This window comes from Pongo pygmaeus, chromosome 5, assembly GCF_028885625.2.
Source record: "Pongo pygmaeus isolate AG05252 chromosome 5, NHGRI_mPonPyg2-v2.0_pri, whole genome shotgun sequence".
NCBI lineage: Eukaryota > Metazoa > Chordata > Mammalia > Primates > Hominidae > Pongo > Pongo pygmaeus.
In genome coordinates this window covers 155222889-155239738 of record NC_072378.2, presented here as the reverse complement: position 1 = coordinate 155239738, position 16850 = coordinate 155222889, and the positions used below count along the sequence as shown (strand labels likewise).

Genomic DNA, 16850 nt, shown 5'->3' with positions numbered 1-16850 from the left:
TCATGTAGTACCTGTATCTGTTTATCTCTCCCCTTCACCATTAGACTGTAAACAATTTCAGGTCAAGAATATGAGAATTGGCTGGGCGTGGTGGCTCACGCCTATAATCCCAGCACTTTGGGAGGCTGAGGCAGGTGAATCACCTGAGGTCAAGAGTTTGAGACCAGCCTGGCCAACATGGCAAAACCCTGTCTCTACTGAAAATACAAAAATTAGCTGGGCATGGTGGTGCGCACCTGTAATCCCAGCTACTACGGAGGCTGAGGCAGGAGAATTGCTTGAACATGGGAGACAGAGGTTGCAGTGAGCTGAGATCGTGTCACTGTGCTCCAGCCTGGTCGACAGAGCGAGACTGTCTCAAAAAAAAAAAAAAAAGAAAGAAAAAAGAATATGAGAACTTTTGGAGGGGTCTCACTTTTTTTTTTTTTTAAGTCAGAGTCTCTGTCACCCAGGCTAGAGTGCAGTGGCATGACCATAGGTCACTGCAGCATCAACCTCCTGGATTCAAGAGATCTTCCATCTCAGCCTCCTAAGTAGCTGGGACTACCAGTGTGACCAGCTAATTTTTTAAATTTTTTGTATTAATTCCAGCATCCCACCGTGCCCAGCTAATTTTTTAGATTTTTTTGTATTAACAGGAGTCTCACTATGTTGCCCAGGCTTGTCTCAAACTCCTGGCCTCAGGCAATCTGCCCTTGTGACCTCCCAAAGTGCTGGGATTACAGGTGTGAGCCATTGCGCCCCTCCAGTCTCATGCTTTTCAGTGCTTTGAGCAGTTGTCCTTGCTATATGGTAAGGAGTCGGTGGTAAATATATAGTGAATGAGTGCAAATCAGACAATCAACAGTGATCAATAAATCTTCTACTAATTCAGAGCCTCTGTCATATCTTCCATATTAAAAAAAGAGATGAGGCATGGTGGCTCATGCCTATAATCCCAGCACTTTGGGAGACTGAGGTGGGAGGATCACTTGAGGCCAGGAATTTGAGACCAGCCTGGACAACATAATGAGATACTGCATCTAGAAAAAATAAAAAATAACCAGCTGGGTGTGGTAGCGTAGGCCTGTAGTCCCAGCTACTTGGGAGGCTGAGGTGGGAGGATTGCTTGAGCCCAGGAGATGGAGGCTGCAGTGAGCTGAGATGACACCACTGTACTCCAGCCTGGGCAATAGGGGTACTGTAAGAGAGAGCCAATCCACTCTGCAGTACTTTGGAGAGACTCAAAATTTGCAGATATCAGGTACAGTGGATGATGCTTAAGTTAATGTAAGGAATAATAGATGTTTTTTTTCATCTTAAAGGGGATGTTTCCCCCTCATCTTAAAGCTCTATATATGACCACCAACTGGTCTTAGTGAGTAAATTGAGTAAATCAGGTGTCTAAAAATGACCTAAAGAATTATTCCTGACCAGGCATGGTGGCTCACGCCTGTAATTTCAGCCCTTTGGGAGGCTGAGGCAGGCGGATCACCTGAGGTCAGGAGTTCGAGACCAGCCTAGTCAACATGGCAAAAACCCTTCGCTACTAAAAATATAAAAATTAGCTGGCTGTGGTGGTGCACACCTGTAATCCCAGCTACTTGGGAGGCTGAGGCAGGAGAATTGCTTGAACCCAGGAGACGGAGGTTGCAGTGAGCCAAGACAGTGCCACTGCACTCCAGCCTGGGTGACAGTGCAAGACTCCGTCTCAAAAAAAAAAAAAAAAAAAGAACTATTGCTAATAAACTGAAGTAGACTAGTATATGATGCTTGTGGCTGTTATCGGCTATGAAATAAAGTCCCTCCCTTTCCCATCCCCATGTGTGCCTTGTTATAAGGTTTTTCATTCTCTTTCCGCAATCGCCAGCCAGAGACAGAAACTGACACTTTCTTTTTTGAAAGTGAAAAAGATGTATCAAGTGAAACTCTTTCTACTTTCACTCTTCAATGCCTTTTTGCCTTCCACTTAAGTACGAGCTACCAGAATCTAAATTGATGACTATGATTTCCCTGTAGTTAATACGGGGAGGAATTTTAGAGTAGGGGGTAGAGGGCACGTTGATACATTTACACAGTAATCAATCTGTTTTTTTTTAAATATATCCTCATTGAATGTCACTGTCCTCACTTGCTTTAGTAATTTACTGCTTGGGGAGGCCTCTGTCCAGTCTCTACTAGTAATGTATGGGCTCTTCATTCAGTCTCAGGTTTAAATTGTACTTAAATAACAACCACACACCTCGCCACTCTTGAGATCTGGGTGTGTTCAAACTTCTCAACTCCTTCCTGTGGCCATGAGCTAGGTTTAATTATACTATATTTTCTCTTTTTTATTTTTTCTGTGAGCAAATCTCGGAGGCTCTGACTCATTTCCTTGTCTCTGAGATCCCTTTTATATGTGGTTCAACCTTCTTTTTCCATTTCTAATTGTCTTAACCTTATCTGCCCTTCTTTTTTCTCTGCTTTTCTTACGGGCTATAACTCAATTGTAACTGAGCAAATAAAAATTCAAATGTATTTGAATCTATTTGTGACCACTTATAATAATCAACTCACGAAGTATTGATATGAAGTATTGATATTTTCATTTACACTAGTAGTCTTCAAACACATGCTTACATACACACACACAGCAGTAAGGAAAGCTCAGTCCTTTCAATAAGTGATGCGAGGTCAGTTGTAAAGCCATATGGAAAAATAAAACTTTTCCTATACCTCCCATACTTCCCACCATTAAAAAAAACCAATTCCAGATGAGTTATAATTTATGAAAGAGAAAGCAGTAAAGCTCCTGGAAGATAAAATAGAAAAGTATTCATAACTTTGGAATGTGGAAATATCTCTTAAACAGGACGTAGAAGGCACTCTCAAAGAAAGTAATTGAGAAATTGTTAAATAAAAAATAAATAAAAACAAATATTGGAGAGGAGACTGAGGGCAAAAATAAGGACAAACTGAAAGCAAAATTGAGAAACTGTACTTCATTAACTTTCTGTTTTTCAACAAAACACAATTAAAGTTATGAAAAGGCAAACCAAGCAGTAGGAGAGGGTGTTTGCAATTGGTGTAATCGAGTAAATACTTGTATTTATAATATACAAAGAACCTCTACAAACTAGACAACCTCATAGAAAGTGACCAAGAGACTTGAATGATAACGACCAATAAACATTTGAAAGGGGGTCCAAATTCATTAGTCAAATTATAATGCAAATTATAATGGCAATGAGATACCACAACATGCCCAAGGAACAAAGTTTAAAAAGTAAACAATACCATTCTGGGTAAGGACAAGAAGAAATGAGAAATCTTATACACTGTGAGCATAAACTGGTAGAACTATATCGGGAAACTTAGGCATTATCTGCGGAAGTTGATAATGCCACGACCCAACAGCTTAACTCCCTCTACGTATGTATCTAACGGAAACGCATGCTCACATATACAAAAGACATATATGACAGCGGTCCCCAACCTTTTTAGCACCAGGGACCAGTTTAGTGGAAGACAATTTTTCCATGGACCTGGGAGGCAGTGTGGCAGGGGATGGGTTCGGGATAAAACTGTTCCACCTCAGGTCATCATTCTTATAAGGAGCATGCAACCTAGATCCCTCGCAGTTCACAATAGGGTTCACGCTCCTGTAAGAGAGAATCGAATGCCTCCGCTGATCTGACAGGAGGCCAAGCTCAGGCAGTAATGCTCATGTGCCTGCCACTCAACTCCTCCTGTGAAGCCTGGTTTCTTTTCTTTTCTTTTCTTTTTTTCTTTTAAGATGGAGTCTCGCCCTGTTGCCCAGGCTGGAGTGCAGTGTCACTATCTCAGCTCACCACAACTTCTGCCTCCCAGGTTCAAGTGATTCTTTTGCCTTAGCCTCCCGAGTAGCTGGGATTACAGGCATGTGCCACTACGCCTGGCTGATTTTTTAATTTTTAGTAGAGACGGGTTTTCACTATGTTGGCCAGGCTGGTCTCGAACTCCTGATCTCGTGATCCACCTGCCTCGGCCTCCCAAAGTGTTGGGATTACAGGCGTGAGCCACCGTGCCTGGCTGTGAAACCCAGTTTCTAACAGGACACAGACGGGTACCAGTCTGCAGCCTGGGTGCTGGGGACCCCTGAGAATGTTCAGAACAGCATTACTCACAAGAACCAAAATCTAGGGACAAATACACATCACCAGTAGAACCAGTAAACAAATTGCAATATATTTGTACCTTGGATCTCTATACAATGAAAAGAGTCAACTACTGCTATATGCAAAACTAGGTTGGATCGCCCAAACACGATGCATAGCATAAATGCCAGGCATGAGATAACACGTACCATATGATTCTCTGTAAATAAAACTCAGAAACAGATAATAGAAAACGGAATAGTAGAACGTTTGGAGGAAGGGAGCATAGCATGATTGGTGGGGAGCACAGAGAAGGCTTCTGGGGTGCTGTCTGTGTTCTATGTCTTAAGCAGGTGATGGTGATTGAGGCTGTTCACTTTGAGACAATAGACTGAGCATTTACGATTTGTGCACTTTTCTCTATGTATGTCATACCATGTATGTTGTAGGAAAAAAACTGTCTCAGAAAAAAGGTAAATGTATAAATATTGAAATGGGCATAAGGTGAGAGCGGTAGCAAGTTAAGGAAGACTCCATTGAGTTCTATACTGTTAAGACTACCTAACATGCTTTAATAGATCCTACTGAAGGACAGGATTGGTCCTAAGGGTAGTGATATGATCTTGGGATAAGGTTCAAATAGTCATAGCTGGCTGGGTGCAGTGGCTTACACCTGTAATCCCAGAACTTTGGGAGGCTGAGGTGGGAGGATTGCTTGAGCCCAGGAGTTTGAGACCAGCCTGGGCAACATAGCAAGACCTTGTCTGTACAAAAATTTTTTTAAATAGCCAGGCATGGTGGCACATGCCTGTAGTTCCGGCACTTTGGGAGGCCGACGCAGATCACCTGAGGTCAGGAGTTCTAGACCAGCCTGGCCAATACGGCGAAACCCCATCTCTACTAAAAATACAAAAATTAGCCGGGCATGGTGGTGTGCGCCTGTAATCCCAGCTACTCGGAGACTGAGGCAGAGGTTGCAATGAGCCGAGATCGTCCTGCTGCACTCCAGCCTGGACAACAGAGTGAGATTCTGTCTCAAAAGAAACAAAAAACAAAAAACTGAGCTCTATTGAATTGGGATGGCAAGGTGAAAGAACACTCAAGAATAACGAAGTGTTGGCTGAGTGTGGTGGCTCACGCCTGTAATCCCAGCACTTTGGGAGGCTGAGGCGGGTGGATCACTTGAAGTCAGGAGTTCAAGACCAGCTTGGCCAACATGGTGAAACCTGTCTCTACCAAAAAAATACACAAAAAAATTAGCCAACCGTGGTGGTGCACAACGGTAGTCCCAGCTACTTGGGAGGCTGAGGTGGGAGAATTACTTGAACCCGGGAGGCGGAGGCTGCAGTGGGCCGAGATCGCACCATTGCACTCCAGCCTGGGCGACAGAGTGAGACTATGTCTTAATAAAACAAAATGAAACAAAGTGCTTCAAAATGTTGTCCCCTTCACTGTTTGTGCTTTACATTGCAAAAGAGACACACACAAAAAGAATAGCTTCTAATTTCAGGAATCCAAACCTTTCTATTTTCTTTTTGCACACTTCACAACAACCAGCCTTTCTAAAGTAATATAAAAATTCTCCTATGCTCTCTCATAGTTCTAACAGCCTCTAGACCCTTGTGGGAAAATTCCTGGTTACTTTGTTTCCAACTTCTAAAATCCGTGTCCTTTATCCTTCAGAGGTCTTTGATGGTTCAACATTTTTCCGTCAAGCTAGTTAGGTTTTATTAGGCACCGTGTGCCTTGGCGTAGCAAATTTCGCATCTTCAGAGAAATGCCAATGCTGACAGGACTCAGGAGATTTCTGGTGAACAGTGTTTGAGACTGGACAGTGCTATCAAACAGGAATTGAAGGTATTTTCTCAATCCCCCCAATGAGGTTTTAGCTTCACTTTATAATTTTTGCTGTTCTGTTGTTACAGGAAAGGGGTCCTGATCCAGACCCCAAGAGAGGGTTCTTGGATCTAACACAATAAAAGATTCAGGGTGAGTCTGCAGAGTAAAGAGAAAGCAAGTTTATTAGGAAAGTGAAGGAATCAAGAATGGCTACTCCATAGACAGAGCAGCCCCAAAGGCTGCTGGTTGCCCATTTTTATAGTTATTTCTTTTTTTTTCTTTCTTTCTTTTTTTTTTTTTTTTTTTGTTGAGACAGAGTCTTGCTCTGTTGCTCAGGCTGGAGTCAGTGGTGCAATCTCAGCTCACGGCAACCTCTGCCTCCCGGGTTCAAGCTGTCTCAGGCTCCTGAGTAGCTGGGACTACAGGCACGTGCCACCACGCCCAGCTAATTTTTGTATTTGTAGTAGAGATGGGGTTTCACCATGTTGGCCAGGCTGGTCTTGAACTCCTGACCTCATGATCTGCCCACCTTGGCCTCCCAAAGTGCTGGCATTACAGGCGTGAGCCACCGCGCCCGGCAGTTATTTCTTGATGATATGCTAAACAAGGGGTGGATTTTTCATGCCTCTTCTTTATGGACCATATAGGGTAACTTCCTGACGTTGCCATGGCATTTGTAAACTGTCATGGCGCTGGTGGGAGTATAGCAATGAGGACGACCAGAGGTCACTCTCATCGCCATCTTGGTTTTAGTGGTATTTGGCCGGTTTCTTTACTGCAATCTGTTTTATCAGCAAGGTCTTTATGACCTGTATCTTGTGCTGACTTCCTATCTCATCCTGTGACTTAGGATGCCTAACCATCTGGGAATGCAGCCCAGTAGGTCTCAGCCTCATTTTACCCAGCCCCTATTCAAGATGGATTTGCTCTGGTTCAAATACCTCTGACACTATCAGTATGAATTCTGCATTTCCGTGAAAAATTTTGCAGTTGACCAATGTTCTTCTCCCACCCTTTAGTCCCCAAGTGTCCTTAACGGTACTCAGGTAAGCCTCCTCTCTGAGGCACAGAGGTATAATGATGGGAAATAGTTACGTCTAAAGCCATAGCTGGGTCTTAGGACGCGCTTTGAGGATACACTTGGATTTTACATCCTTCCAGATCTTCTCAGATCCTCTGTTCCATGCAACAGATGTTACTAAATTCACACATGTCTGAGACAGTAACTCACGTGCCGGGGATGCAGAGACGATTAGTTCCTGTTGTCAAAGGGGTCACAATCCAACATGGTGGTCCCCAACCCTGGAGCCTGCTACTTACCATGGGAGATTTGAAACACGAATACCTGAAGCCACCTCAACAGCCTTTTTTTTTTTTTAATTTGAGACGGAGTCTCGCTCTGTCACCCACGCTGGAGTGCAGTGGCGCGATCTCAGCTCACTGCAACCTCCGCCTCCTGGGTTCAAGCAATTCTCCTGTCTCAGCCTCCCGAATAGCTGGAACTACAGGCATATGCCACCACACCCGGCTAATTTTTGTAGTTTTGGTAGAGATGGGGTTTCACCATATTGGTCAGGCTGGTCTTGTACTTCTGACTGCAGGTGATCCACCTGCTTTGGCTTCCCAAAGTGCTGGGATAACAGGTGTGAGCCACTGCACCCAGCCTCAACAATCTTTTAAAATAGGTCTTGGGTAGGGCCTACACATCAGTTTTTGTTTGTTTGTTTGTTTTTAAATCTCCCCAGTGATTCTGATACACAGTGAGGAACAATCTATCTAGTAGGTAAACTAATACAAAGTTAACATTTTATGGAGGACTGTTTTATGCCAGGCACTGTTCTGTTGTCATATTTTATATTATTTAATCATCCCAACAATCCAATAAGATAATATTGTTACTTCCTTTTCTTTTCTTTTTTTGTGAGACAGGATCACTCTGTCACCCAGGCTGGAGTGCAGTGGTACGATCACAGCTTGCTGCAGCCTCGACCTCCCAGGCTCAAGCAATCCTCCGGCCTCAGCCTCTCGGGTAGCTGGGACCACAGTCATACACCACCACGCCTGGCTAATTTTTAAACATTTTTGTGGAGACATGGTCTCACTATGTTGCCCAAGCTGGTCTTGAACTCCTGGGCTCAAGTGGTCCTCCAGCCTCAGCCTCCCAAGGTGCTGGGATTACAGGCCTGAGCCACCACGCCTGGACCTGTTGCCTCCATTTTATGGATGAGTACACAAGGCAGGGTCAAGTTTAATGACATACCCGAGACCACACAGCTAGTATGTGAGAAAACCAAGAATTAACGCCATGGTCTGCTGCTGGAGCCTGTATTCTTAACCCCTATGCCCACCGCCTCAAGTCACCTGCCTGATAATGACTTAATTGATAAACTCTTTAATAATGGCAGTTTGTTTGCTTTTATTACCATGGAATAGATTTTTACAAACTATGGCAATTTGTAAAACATGCTGAGGGGTGAGACGTTGGAGCTGTTGATTCTGACCATGGTTGAGGAGGTTGGAGAATATTTTACAGGGGAGGAACTATTTAAATTTAACTTTAGGCCAGGCATGGTGGCTCATGCCTGTAATCCCAGCACTTTGGGAGGCCGAGGGAGGTGGATCACTTGAGACCAGGAGTTCAAGACCAGCCTGGCCAACATGGCAAGAGCCTACCTCTACTAAAAATAGAAAAACTAGCTGGGCATGGTGGTGTGTGCCTGTGATCCCAGCTACTCAGGAGGCTGAGGCAGGAGAATTGCTTGAACCCGGGAGGCGGAGGTTTCAGTGAGCTGAGATCGCCCGGCTGCACTCCAGCCTGGACGTCCAAGCGAGACCCTGTCTCAAAACAAACAACAACAACAACAAACAAAAAAGCTTTAAATGATGAGTAGGATTTATAGACAGAACAAGGCGTTAGAGAGAACAGCTCAAGAAGGGAAGTCCTCTACAAAGGCACTCAGAAGATGTGCACGAACAATTCCAGAAATGTGTTCTGTCTTTTGGGTTGAGCTCTCTGGTTCCTTTAAATCTTTCATCTATGAATGGTCTATTCTAAGTATCCCAGCCTGCCTAAAAAGTAGTTTTCCTTAGTGCTTTCACCTTTCTCGGTTTACATCTCAAGATATAAAAGTATATGTTAAAAAAGATATACTTTAAATATATATATATCTTTAAAAAGACATACTTTTAAAACTAAAATGAGTAAAAATTTTTAAACTGAAGTCAGTAAAAATACAAGTAGAAGTACTTGTTGCTGGTCTCGGTCATCATTCAAGATGTGACTGTTGTTCTCAGTACTTGGCTCTTATAGGGAAGTGTCACTTATTAACAGTCTCTACAGTGCTGATAAAGTGGGGTAGGTTTTACTTGGGGTAAAACAGAATCTTCAGGTAGAGCACGGTGGCTCACACCTGTAATCTTACCACCGAGGCAGAAGGATTGCCTGATCCCAGAAATTCGAGACCAGCCTGGGCAACATGGTGAGACTCCATCTCTATTAAAAAAACAAAAAGCAGAGTCTTCATAAGTGGAAATATAAGTTTTAATTATTCCAGCCAAATCATCACAGTAAAAAGATGTTAATATTTATCTCCATACTCATCCTTACCAGATAGCCTTGTGCTCTTGGAATGTCGTACTTATGAAGTGAGCAAGCAGTATTTAGAATAGCATGAGATAGACCAGTCACCAAAGGTTGTTGATTTCTAGGAATGTCTCATGCTGGTTGCATCTGTGTGTGAACTGGGAAGTTGAGATCGCTTTCCACAGAAATTAAGCAAAATCCTGGAGGTAAGTTGTGGATAGGGCTGCTGTAGACTCCCTGACAGCGCAGGAACTAGAACTCTGAAGCAAGCCACTGGTGCCTAACAAATTCTTTCTAAAGTTGTAGAGTGGATCTGTGGGGGCTGACGTGGCCTCCAACGCCTAACGTGGTTGAAAAGGCCATGGACTTGTGTTCTGGGTTCCTCTAGAATAACCAAGTCCTCACGTAACCTGGTCTATATTGACCACCTGTCTTGACTGTTGATCTTGGGGAGCACCTTGCTGAGGGCCAATGGAAAATGCTGGAAGCCATGAGCCCTCCTTGTATCCCTGATCTTAGATGGGTCTATGGTTTTTGGTGGAAGCCATCCAGAAACAGCCTCAAAATCCAGTCTGAGTTGTCATTCCTGTCAATCAATCCTCTTATTTTTTTCCTTCATTACCTTATTTCTAGCAACATATCTTACTTATTTTGTTTTCCCAGAAGATGAGTTGTGTATGAGTTTTGGGTGGACTATCCTGACAACCAAATAGCGTTATATTTAAACGTTTATGAAAATAATAAGCTTAGCATAACCTGCCTTGACAGATGTGGTATGCCTAGTGAAGTTGTTTAGCTAAGGCTCAATCTCAGGATCTGTGGGACTCTAATGCCATCTGCTGGTCACATTGATGGCTGCTGCCATCACTTTCTTGGCCTACTAGGCCGTCTTACTCTATAAGACTAACAGGACCCCATAGTTAGGAGAGCGACCTCTAGCGAGCAGGCCTTGGAATTTTTCTTTTTAATTGAATTCATAAAGGCTTAGAATGCCATTTAGACAATTTGTAATGGTGGGGGGAGGTAAGAGTATAAATATTGAATGTATTCAAACCTGTCAATGATGTTCAACTCTTTTCACTGTGGATAAAGATCTTCTAGATGCAATAGAATTAGATTTTGGCGATTACATCCTATTTTATGGGTGTATCGTTTTGCATTCATGGGCTGTTTGATATTGAAATACTATGTAATTTTAGTAGTAAGAGCACAGGATCTGGAGTCGAAGCAGGGTTAAAACAAAGGCTTTGTGGCCAGGCATGATGGCTCATGCTTGTAATCTCAACACTTTGGGAAGCTAAGGCAAGAGGATTGCTTGAACTCAGGAGTTGGAGGCCAGCCTGGCAAAGTGGCGAAACCCCAACTCTACAAAAAGTACAAAAAAAAAAAAAAAATTAGCCAGGCATGGTGGTGCACACTTGTCGTCCCAGCTACTTAGGAGGCTGAGGTAGGAGAATTGCTTGAGCTCGGGAAGGCTGGGGCTGCAATGAGCCGTGATCACACCATTGTACTCCAGCCTGGGTGACAGAGTGAGACCCTGTCTCAAACAACAACAACAATAGCAACAACAAAAACAACACAAATGCTTTGCCAATTACTAAGTCTTTGCTTTGAGCAGGTTACTTAACTTTTCTATGCCTCAGTTTCCTTGGCTTAAAATGGAGATAAATGTACCTAAATCACAGAGATTAGAACAATGCCCAGTGTGAAGTAAAACACTCAACAACTGTTAGCTATTTGATTTTATTTCTTTGAGATGGAGTCTCGCTCTGTCACCCAGGCTGGAGTGCAGTGATGCGATCTCGGCTCACTGCAGCCTCTGTCTCCCAGGTTCAAGCAATTCTCCCTGTCTCAGCCTCCCAAGTAGCTGGGATTACAGGTGCCCACCACCATGCCTGGCTAATTTTTGTATTTTCAGTAGAGACGAGGTTTCACTGTGCTGGCCAGGCTGGTCTTGAACTCCTGACGTCAACTCCTGATCCACCCACCTTGGCCTCCCAAAGTGTGGGGATTACAGGCGTGAGCCGCAGTGCCCAACCCAGCTATTTTTATTAAAACAAAAGTCTTGTAGTTTATATCATTCTGGAATAGGAGTAATCTCTGGAGCATCTTTCTGGGCCATCTTTTTGTTGGAAGAAAGTTGAGGACAAATGACTCTTGTTCCAAGCATCAGGGAGAGGTTCTGCAAGAGGGAGGATACAAACTTGTGCTCGTGTAATCTGGATGGAGAACCCACGGAGACAAAGGTGTTCTAGGGGTGTGAATGGGGGTGGTTGTGGCTGTCTCAGAGGGTTTTGTGAGTAGAGATGTAGCCACAAGAATGGTGTTAGATTAATAAGGCGGGGGCAGTGGGAGGCGATAGAAAGCTCAGTGATAAAATCCCATGAGGTCACTGGATATTGGCTGGGGCTGGACGAGGCCTCCAGGCTGCTCCATGTTGTTCTTGAGTTGGGGACATGCTCTGCAAGCCCTCAGATATGGTCAACGCCCTCTCTGAGGAGCCAGAAAGAATTAGGTATGTGTAAAGAACAAGATATTGAGCAACCCAGTATGGGACAGGGGGATACAGACGCAGAAGCTGGGCACAGAACTTGATGAACCCTTGCACAGTTATCATTTCTGCAAAGCTGGTGGAGTTGCTGTTATGGCCTTGGTGCAGCAGGAATGCAGTGGTTTCTGTTGTCTGGTGATAGAAATACATGTTCCAGCTAAGGAAGTCAAATCGGAGTTGGGTTTTTGTGGAGAGATTTTTGATTCCTTTTTATTTTTAATTTTTTTTCTTAAGGTAATAAGAACAAAATTTAAACAACAAAAAACAGTATAAATAATAAAAACTGTAGTCTTTCTTATGCTGTTCTTAAAGATAACCACTTTTAACTCATTCAGCTTTTTGTTCTTTCAGTTTTCTTCACAGGTCTAACTACTGTTCTAAAATCACTACTTGTAAAGGCATCAATTTAAAGAAATATTTACTGACTTTCTGCTCTGATACATGAGTTTTCAGCTCACTATTTTAGTGTCTGTCTTGTAGAGGGTATAGATGGGTAGTGTTGTTTGGCCTGCATGCTGTTGAAAAAACGTTTGAGCCAACATTTAAAGGATCAAGTTAAATATAAAAATATAGATTTTTCTACTTCTCTTGAAAAATCATCAAATATTTAAATGAGGTTTGCATTCTTTTATGGCAGCTGTTGACCTGAGCTGAATAACGACTGTCGGTCACTCAGATTTCCAGTTTCCCCAGATGTCCCCACTCCTTACTGCTCTTTAGTGCTGAGGCTGAGTGTAAATTGACATTTCTCATCATTGGTCTCTTTCTCTTCTTTTTTTTTTTTGAGACGGAGTCTTGGTCTGTTGCCAAAGCTGGAGTGCAGTGGTGCGATCTTGGCTCACTGCAACCTGCACCTCCCAGATTCAAGCAATTCTCTGCCTCAGCCTCCCGAGTGCCCGCCACCATGCCCGGCTAATTTTTTGTATTTTTAGTAGAGATGGGGTTTCACCATCTTGGCCAGGCTGGTCTTGAACTCCTGACCTCGTGATCCACCCGCCTTGGCCTCCCAAAGTGCTGGGATTACAGGCGTGAGCCACCGTGCCTGGCCGCTTTCTTTTCTTATAGCAAACAAAATATCTCCCCATACCCCTGTGGGAAAATTAAAAATTGACAAAGCAAGTCCAATAGTCTTTCTCACATCAGAGTGTGTTTCATGCATGGGTTTAGCTGCCTGCCATGGTTTGCATTTGCATTTGAGACCCTTGGTTGTTCTATCTGCTGTAATCATAACCTGAAGCAATGTACTCGTAACAGTAGGGAAAGTAGGATGCTTCCTCTCTTCATTTTGACTGAGGTACCAATAAGATATATGCCAAAATGGATGTGAAGCCAGGTCCTGTATGCAGATTATAAAGGAAACAGTCAACATCCGGTTTAATGACTCTCAAGCTCCTCTTTACCCACTACTTCACGGAGAATATAGAAGCGCTGGAGTGGAGAGGATGAGAGCATTGCTCGAGGAAGGTTTCTTTGGAGAAGGTTGACTGTGAGCCCCATCCACATACCCCACCAAGGGGCTGAGACAGAGATCGCCTGCCTCATTTCCTCAAAATAAGCATGGACTTTCCCTGGACCAAATGGGGAGGCTCCCAAAGTATCCCCGGGGATTTGAGGGACAGAGTGGACTAGTATCTAATTCCTATTCTAGCAAGTCTGAAGGTCAACAGAGGTTAGATGGTGAGCCAGGAAGCAGCTTGGATGATGGAATCCGAGAGGGTGGCTGTTGCGCTCAGGAATAACTGCATTCTCCTCCAGAGCCCGCTCAATAGGAGCATGAGTGTTTGTGGACCACATGGCAGAGTGAACCCTGGAGCCACTTAAAGTCCTGCCTAAGAGGACAGACTGGGAATGTGATGGATGCAAATAATCAGCCTCCTTGTTAAGTGAGTTGCTAGAGGACCAAGGGTTGAGTGGAGAGAGGTCAGCTGAAGGTGACGCACCACTCACATCCCAGGTACTTCACCCAGAGAGACCCTCCTGGGTCAGCCTCTGCAAGTGCCATGAAAGAAAGAGACAGTTTTAGGCATCTACCACAACCTGTTGGGCAGTTATAACAGTGGTATGTCTATTACCTGGCAGTGAGCAGAAATGTCATGAGATTAGTCCAAGACGTCATCTGGAGCAGGAGAAGTGGAACATCACTGAAGATATTTGCAAGGAGCAATGGAAAAATAAAACAAAGCAAATTTTGATCACATCCCATGAATTGTGCTAATTTAGCATATTAGTAACTTGCTTTTACTTTTCTTTCTAGAATCATCACAGGCCACTTTATAAAATGAGGCTATTAGCGCTTCCTCTCTTCCTCAGAATTGCTGCCATCTGCATTTAACTTCTGAAATGCCAATGTTAAAAACATAACATAACTTCTGTAAGCATTACTATGTCTTTAATGTCTTTTTGTTGTTGTTGAGACAGGGTCTCACTCTGTCACCCAGACTGGAGGGCAGTGGTGTGATCACAGCTCACTGCAGCCTTTACCTCCTGAGCTCAAGGAATCCTCCCACCTCAGCCTCCTGAGTAGCTGGTGTGCCCAGCTAATTTTTCCATTTTTTTGTAGAGACAGGGTTTCATTATGTTGCCCAGGCTAGTTTCTAATTCCTAGGCTCAAGTGATTCACCCGTCTCGGCCTCCCAAAGTGCTGGGATTACAGGCGTGAGCCACCGCGCCTGGCCAATTTTTGTATTTTTTTATAGAGACAGGGTTTCATTATCTTGCCCAGGCTGGTCTCTAACTCCTAGGCTCAAGTGATTCACCTGCCTCAGCCTCCCAAAGTGGTGAGATTACAGATGTGAGCCACTGTGCCCAACCTAATGTTTATACTTTAATGAAAATATTTCTGATTTTGGCTAGAAGGGTATAGTTTGTAGCGGACCATGATCCCATCAAGGAAATCTAGAAAAACCAGATATAATACCAAAAACATCTGCTGGAAGGCACTGAGGCAGTAAGGATTCAAGGGAAGAATATTGGAGATAAGGGTGGGTCACTGAGATGAGCTTCACCCTCTGCTTGCAATTTGATCCCTGAGGCAATGCCAGTTCTTGGCAAAGAACAGAGGTTTCGAAGTTGGTTAGAAGGTGAATGCTAAGAGGCATCAAAGTGGTAGAACTTCCATCAATCTCACAAGGCACAGGAGGTGAACATTGGAGTTTTGGAGCTGCCAGAACAGCTGAGACTTGAGGGTACAAACTCCAGGGAGTGCAGAGAAGTAAGCCCAGTAAAGGCTACATACCCATTTCCTCCTTGGGGCCTTTACTGATTCTTAAGCTGAACAAGGTTAGAGTTGGAGAAATCGAACAGAAAAGGTTGAAAAGCAGAGTGGAAGCCTCATGGCACTGAGGTAAGGAGTCAAAATTTGGAGCCAAGGAGGAAGTGTTCTAGTAAACACACTAGGCTTCATTTGCAGGGCTAACTCCTAGGAGTGTGTTCAATTTAGAGGAAGGCTAAATCTTAAAAAGATTGCAAGACAGCTTCAAAGCTCTATGCACTGAATGTACTGAGGTGATTGATCTACACCCACTCCTGCTGCCTGCCAGAGAATAAGGAGAAGCCTCTTGATAGAAGATAACATCATCCAGAGCCTCCGTAGTTTTTCTGTAGAATGTCTGACATTCAATAAAATGTTGCTGATGGGGCGTGGTGGCTCACACCTGTAATCCCAGCATTTTGGGAGGCCCAGGTGGGAGGATCACTTACGCCCAGAAGTTCAAGACCAGCCTGCGCAAGATGGTGAGACCCAGTCTCTACAAAAAAAGAAAAAAGTTAGCCAGGCATGGTGGTGTGTGCCTGCGGTCTCAGCTACATAGGATTCTGAGGTGGGGGGAGGATAGCTTGAGCCTAGGAGTTTGAGGCTGCAGTGAGCCGTGTTCATGACACTGCATTTCGCCCTAGGCGACAGAGCAAGACCCTGTCTCAAAAAAAAAAAAAAAAAGTTTGTGATTAATACATAGAAAATAGGGAATTGAGTGGTTGCTTTTAAATTGGAAGTATAACTTACACAGAGAAAGGGGCACAAATCTTAAGTGTGAATTTTACATATAATAAAATTTCGTAAATGCATATACCTTTCTAACCAGTGTGAATATCAAAATCTGGAACATGTCCCGGACCTCAGAGGGCTCCTTCCCTGCCTGTCTCATTTAGTATTCCACCGATGGAGCCATTAGTCTCACGCTTATCACCTTGCGTTAGTTTTGCCTGTTCCTAAGCTTTAAATAAAGCCTCCCGAGTAGCTGGGATTACAGGTGCCCACCACTATGCCTGGCTAATTTTTGTATTTTTAGTAGAGACGGGGTGTCACCATGTTGGTCAAGCTGGTCTTGAACTCTTGACCTCAAGTGAACTCCTGAATGCCTGCCCCGGCCTCCCATAGTACTGGGATTACAGGCGTGAGCCACCACGCCTGGCCTTGTGATTATGCTTAATGCCACTGCACTGTACATTTAAAATAGAAAGTTTTGTATTATGTATATTTTACCACAATAAAAAAAAAGCATGAAGAACCAAATAATAATCAGGAGTGGAAAATAAATGAACAAATTAGTAGCAAGTCTTCTAATAGAGACTAAATGAATATAATCAGATTTTACATTATTATAACAATATTTTCAAAATGATCTTGTTTTTTTCACATCCAACAATCTAAATCACATCCAACAATCTAAATTTGAGGAAGGCATCCTGAAATCACATCGCGAAGTGGGAGAGGAAGGCTAGCCTTTAAGGGAAACCTACCATCTTCCCCAGGAACTTTATCTTTGAGATGAGGTTCTTAACA

The 16850-nt window shown here is 43.7% G+C and overlaps 1 pseudogene; it reads right to left on the bottom strand.

Annotated features, from left to right (window-relative positions):
- The window catches only part of LOC129039141 (stathmin-2-like), a 48083-nt pseudogene that overhangs the window by 20049 nt on the left and 11184 nt on the right, over nucleotides 1–16850 (bottom strand).